The sequence below is a fragment of the Macrobrachium nipponense genome, chromosome 38 (genome assembly GCF_015104395.2).
Source record: "Macrobrachium nipponense isolate FS-2020 chromosome 38, ASM1510439v2, whole genome shotgun sequence".
Classification (NCBI taxonomy): domain Eukaryota; kingdom Metazoa; phylum Arthropoda; class Malacostraca; order Decapoda; family Palaemonidae; genus Macrobrachium; species Macrobrachium nipponense.
This window is the reverse complement of record NC_061098.1, coordinates 9,070,075-9,076,673: the sequence shown is the minus strand read 5'-3', so window position 1 is coordinate 9,076,673 and position 6,599 is coordinate 9,070,075.

Sequence of the window (6,599 nt, the reverse complement as noted above, 5' to 3'; positions counted from 1 at the left end):
CTCTCTTACAGAAATGTTGTTTTTTGGATGATAATGATTTACATTTGGATTTTCAAATATCAACATTAATGTAAACAGCAATAATATCAATTCATTAAAGAAAATACTAACGTGAATGAGCAAGATTTTAGTTTATAAATAAAAAATTATGTAAGAATGAAAGAAATGCATTTTAACCCGGCATCTTTCTCTTGAACTCCAGTAGCAAGCCGGTTGGCTGGGGTCCAACAACTGTTGCCCTCTCAATGATCACGTAAATTCTCTCTCTCTCTTTTACTGAGATGAGAATTTCTATGGTACATGTGTATGTTTATTAATATTTTCGCATAATGATAATAATAGTAATAAAATTAATTTCAAAATTCATGTTATAGTATTTTATAGAAGTACAATAATCTATCCATTTCAGTCTTTTAAATAAAGATAACCCCTCTCTCTCTCTTCTCTCTCTCTCTCTCTCTCTCTCTCTCTCTCTCTCTCTCTCTCTCTCTTGCCACACGAGATAGTATGTCTTAGTGGTAACTCTCGCCCTCTGTTTGGGCTGGAAATGTATGTAAATAAGTGTATCTTTTAGGACATTACTACATTTTATGGTAAATAATAATATACAGAACTAGTTTACAATAATAATTAAGTTTAATGAAACTAAACAGTAACAATAACCTCTCTCTCTCTCTCTCTCTCTCTCTAAACAAAGATTGGGATAACATTTTCGTAAGTGATGACATAAGGGTAAATACGGAGATATTATATAAAATATTGGAGATAATAGTGGAAAAATATATACCGAAGAAGAAAAGTAAACATCATTCATGCATACCAAGAGACAGAAGAATCTTGTTCCAGAAAATCAGAAAGTGGAAAAAAGGTCTTGCAAAAGAAAAAAATGCATGGAAAGTTATAGAACTAAAAAGTAAGATAGAAAATGCAGAAAAAAAAGATTATACAATCAAAAGAAAATGAAAAACGGGACTTGGAAGAAAAAACCCTATTAAATATCAAGCAAAACCCCAAACTATTATACTCATATGCGAAGAAGATGAATAAAAGAAGAATAGAAATAGGCCCTCTGAGAATTGAAGGGAGATTAACGAATGAAAAAAAGGAAATTTGCAACATACTGGCAGAACGATATAAGAGAGAATTCACCCCTAGAATAGATAATGAAGATAATGATATAGAAGTAAGGGATGAAAATAGTGAATATTTAGCTGACATAGATATTAATGAAGCTGATATTGTGCAGGCTATTAATGAAATTAAAAATGGAGCTGCTGCAGGGCCTGATGGAATTCCTGCTATTTTGTTAAAGAAAGTAGTTCATTCTATCGCAAAGCCACTTGCAATATTATTAAGACAAAGTTGTAGATACAGGCAAGATATATGATGAGCACAAATTAGCGTCATATTACCCCTACTTTCAAAAGTGGATCAAGACTAGAGGCAAGTAATTATAGGCCTGTGAGTCTAACATCACATATAATGAAAGTGTATGAAAGGGTAATGAAGAAAAATATTATGAAACATTTAATAAAAAATAATTTGTTTAATAAAGGACAACATGGTTTCGTACCCGGAAAAAGTACACAAACCCAACTGTTAGTCCACCGTGAAAACATATTCAAAAATATGAAAAGCGGAAATGAAACAGATGTGGTTTATTTAGACTTTGCAAAAGCTTTTGATAAAGTAGACCATAATATATTAGCGAAGAAAATTAGAAAAACACAATATCGTGGATAAAGTAGGAAGATGGTTAAAAGAATTTTTACACAACAGAAAACAGATAGTTATTGCAAACGACGAGAAATCGGATGAAGCCAAGGTAATATCCGGTGTGCCGCAAGGTACGGTGTTAGCTGCAATACTGTTTGTTATTATGATTGAAGACATAGACAATAATGTTAAGGATTCGGTTAGTGAGTAGTTTCGCAGAGACACAAGAAATAAGTAGAGAAAATTACTTGTGATGAAGATAGGAACGCTCTACAAAGAGACCTTAACAAAGTATATGATTGGGCAGAGGTAAATAGGATGGTATTTAACTCTGATAAATTTGAATCAATAAATTATGGAGACAGAGAAAGAAAGCTATATGCATATAAGGGACCTAATAATGAGACCATCACAAATAAGGAAGCAGTTAAAGACCTTGGTGTGATGATGAATAGGAACATGTTATGCAATGATCAAATAGCAACTCTGTTGGCAAAATGTAAAGCAAAAATGGGAATGTTGTTACGGCACTTCAAAACAAGAAAAGCTGAACATGATATGCTTTATAAAACATATGTTCGTAGTCCACTTGAATATTGCAATATGATATGGTACCCACACTATCAAAAGGATATTGCACAAATAGAGAGGTGTACAAAGGTCCTTTACAGCTAGAATAGAAGAAGTAAAAGGACCTAGACTACTGGGAAAGACTACAATTCTTAAAATTATATAGTCTGGAAAGGAGAAGAGAAACGCTACATGATAATTCAGGCATGGAAACAGATAGAAGGAATAGCAGAAAATATCATGGAACTAAAAATATCAGAAAGAGCAAGCAGAGGTAGATTAATAGTGCCCAAAAATATACCAGGAAAAATAAGGAAAGCACACAGGACCATTAATCCACTACGCACCAGCATCGATATGCAGCGTCTATTCAATGCGTTGCCAGCTCATCTGAGGAATATATCAGGAGTGAGCGTAGATGTGTTTAAGAATAAGCTCGACAAATATCTAAACTGCATCCCAGACCATCCAAGATTGTAAAGGCATGCAAAATATACCGGAAGATGTACTAGCAACTCTCTGGTAGACATTAGAGGGTGCCTCACACTGAGGGACCTGGGGCAACCCGAACAGATGTAAGGTCTGTAAGGTAATTGGTAAGGTCTCTCTCTCTCTCTCTCTCTACTTACGTGTTTATTTGTTTTGTAGTATAAATAAATGATTTACCTTATAACTAATTTTCAAATACGTATTAATAAGATTAATTAAAAATAGCGATTCCCAGTCTTTTTATCCATGTGGAGGAAGGTGGGCGGGGGAGTATATGACAGTTTGATATACGTATTGGCGGAGGGGTAGGAGTCGGAGTTTAAGAGTTATTCTCTCTCTCTCTCTCTCATTATTATTCTCTCTGTCTCAGAAATAATTCATAATTTCACTCTTGATGGTCAGATATATGATGTTGCCATTCACTGCTCTCTCTCTCTCTCTCTCTCTCTGTTATTGGCTGTAGGTATATATTTTTAATGGTAAAATGTTTAAGATGACTTTGAAATTATATTAATAATATAACCTCAAAGATTAATACAGTAATAGGTTAGTAATTTTAGGTATATTTGAAGTAGGATGTTATTAAAGGTATACATTTGGTATCTGAACTTTCAAGATAGGCAGTTATAAGCATTTTTAGTGGTGGTTTTAACTATTCGCGGGTTTTAACTATTGACGGGGGTGTCTGGTACACATCCCCCGCAAATATGGGGAACACTGTATATAATTTGTGCACTAACTGTTTTTACTCTCAATGCATATTTTTTTTCTCACCATTTACTGTTATTACCAATATTATGATTACTACTAGCTCTTATGCTACCTCAGCTATTTTGTGGATAAGTGCCGATTATTAATTTTCTTTTTCTTTTATTATCATGTCCCATGTATCTAGATTGTGTATGTTACTGTCTGTATTTTGTATATTCAATTTATATGGGCCTGAGCTGAAATAAAGCATATTATTATTATTATTATTATAATCATCCGAAGATTCGCGGTGACCAGCATCTTGCTTATCACCTTGCGAATCAGACAGAATGGGGGAAAGGCATAGACGAAGAGGTTGTCCCACGGGTGTTGAAGAGCGTCCTCTGCAGCTGCCCATGGGTCCGGCACAACCGAGTAGAAAACCTGGAGTTTCCTGTTGTGCCGGGTGGCGAACAGATCCATGACTGGACGTCCCTACAGGTTGAAGAGCCTTTCTGCCACGTCTGGATGAAGGGACCACTTGGTTTCTATCACCTGATTCCAACGGCTGAGCTTGTCTGCCACTACATTCCTCTTGCCTGGAATGGAGTGAGCTGACAGCTCTACCGAGTGAGCCACAGCCCACTCGTTCACCTGCAACGTCAACTGGTGCAACGGGAGGGATACTATGGCCCCTGTTTGTTGATGTACGCCACTACCGTGGTGTTGTCACTCATCAACACTACTGAGTGTCACATCAGACGGTCCCAGAACTCTTGGAGAGCAAGAAACGCTGCCTTGAGCTCCAGGACGTTGATGCGTCAGAGGAACTGCTGCTGGTTCCCCTACCCGTCCGGTCCCTGTTGGAGCAGCGGGTCAGCAGACCTGCAGAGACCAACTGTCGCAGTGAGACCGGTGCGTGTCCTCACGGCGCGTTAGCCAGCAGCGATCGGGGGGACCTCTTCCCAGCCTCAGCCCGTGGCCGGTCTGGGACCGTCACGTACAACCATGTGACCGGCTGGTCGCTACGAGAGCGGCCGCTGGCCTGGCGAGAGTCACCTGAGTGGCTCTCGCCAGCCTTAAGTTCCGTGCCGTGATCCTGGCGCCGAGCTAGCTCTGGCGTCTGGGTCTTGGCTGCACGGCCACCCGTGGGTGACCGTACACTCGGTACCTCTCGCAGACGAGAGGCCGAGACAGAACCTGGTGTAGCGGCAGAACCTCTAGCACCAGGCGAGGAAGTACCGGTGTTAGCCGGTACCCCTCTGGTCCCTGTCTTCATCTTCCTTGCGAAGGAGAGACGGGTCCTACTCCCGAAGGAGCAGGAGGACCAGCGGAAGGACCCCCCGTCCCACTCCGGGGCCCTGAGAAGTTTCCGAAGGAGCCTTCTTAGGAGGGGTGGAGGCAGCCTTCTTCTTCCACAGCTGGGTAGCCTTGGAAGTCAAAGGGGAAGAGGCAGCTGCAGACGACGAAGAAGAAGATGAAGTCAACAACGACACCTTCCTCCTCTTCCTCTTCTTCGTCAGCTTCCTCAGGACAGACGTGAGGTCAGCCATCCAGGATGGAGCCAGGGCTGCTGTTGCCGAAGCAACAAGGCCCGACTGCACCTGTCCGGACAGACCAGCGTCTGGGACAGCAACACCGAGGACTGGGATGACATCGGCAGGTACGAGAACAGCAGGAACGGCCAGCACAGCATCAGCAGCAGGTACGGCAGGTGGCACAGGTAGGCCAGGGGACGGGGCAGTAGCCAGCGACATCCTGGGTACCTGCGGCAGGTCCAGAGGCGAGCTCTTGGCCAGCGGAAGTCCAGGGGAGGCAGCACGCCCCTCCTCGGTACGGCGGCAATCGGCCCCTGCACGGCGGGTGTAGGAGTCACTGACATCACGTGGGGGGAATATACCAGATGAGGAGGGGCGGCGTACCCTGGAGTAGAGATCGTGGTGGTGGTCACCACTCCATGGGTGACCGTCCCGAGAGGGAGCAGCCCCTGGACACTCGCACGCCTTGCAGTCCAATGATGCCCACACCTGTTCAAGATCATACCCCACAGCAGAGCACCTGCGGAAGCAGAGTCGGGTACATGGGAGTGGGTTTCTCTCTCATGCGGGGGGGGTTGATGAGCCCCATCCCGAACAAAAACGGAAGACCCCGAATACAAATGCACGTCGGGTAACGAGCGTCCTCCTCTACGCTCGACGGATCGGGTGAAGAAAAAAGACCTCGACACCCCAACCCCCCCAAAGGTGCCATATGTGGGAGCTGAGCAGAGAGAGAGAGAGAGAGAGAGAGAGAGAGAGAGAGAGAGAGAGAGAGAGAGAGAGAGAGAGAGAGAGAGAGAGTATCGGTTACCAAGGGAGTCGCGGGAGAGCTTTCTGAAGACTCCTTGGCAAGTCTTCGTTCCCCTTGCCCCCGCACAACACCCACTGCACCTCCGACCAATTAGAATAAAGTTACACGGCCCACCCCGAGAGCATTCGCGCCCTCGGCACCGAGCGCAAAGGGAATGAAAATAAATGAAAAAATGAAAAAGAGCACTGCACTTACGATATTCACTTTCACACTTTCACCCAAAAAATGACAATTTGTCGAAAATTGCATTTTTTCCTAACTATACAAACCTGAGGTCCTTTAACATAGGAAGTAGCTAGCGGCAGCTGGAAACGGTCGTAAGCTTCGAACAAGGGAGAACGGTAGTTAACTTGCTTGTCCGATCGTCTAAACAAATCACTTTTGCTTTTGGCCCATGCAAATTACGCAGAGTGAGGGGTGGCATGAGGAGGGACTATATGTAAAGGACCTCAGGTTTTGTATAGTTAGGAAAAAATGCAATTTTCGACAAATTGTCATTTGTTCCGATACGTAATACAAACCATCGGTCCTTTAACAATAGGAAGACTCACTTCTTGGTGGGAGGAATCTGAGTCTTTTGATGAACAGACTGGTGTTCGTCCATCCCTGGAATGCCTCCCTGGTCGTAAGAGCGAGGGAGGGATCCAAGCCTCTGTCCGATTGATCGGGGTGTGCACCGCAGGATCAATGGTCAGACCTCTGGGCCGAGTACTAAGAGAGAGGCAAGCGTATCTTTTCGTACCAGCATTGTAAGAACTTTTTCCTGTACATGAGCAAATATAAAG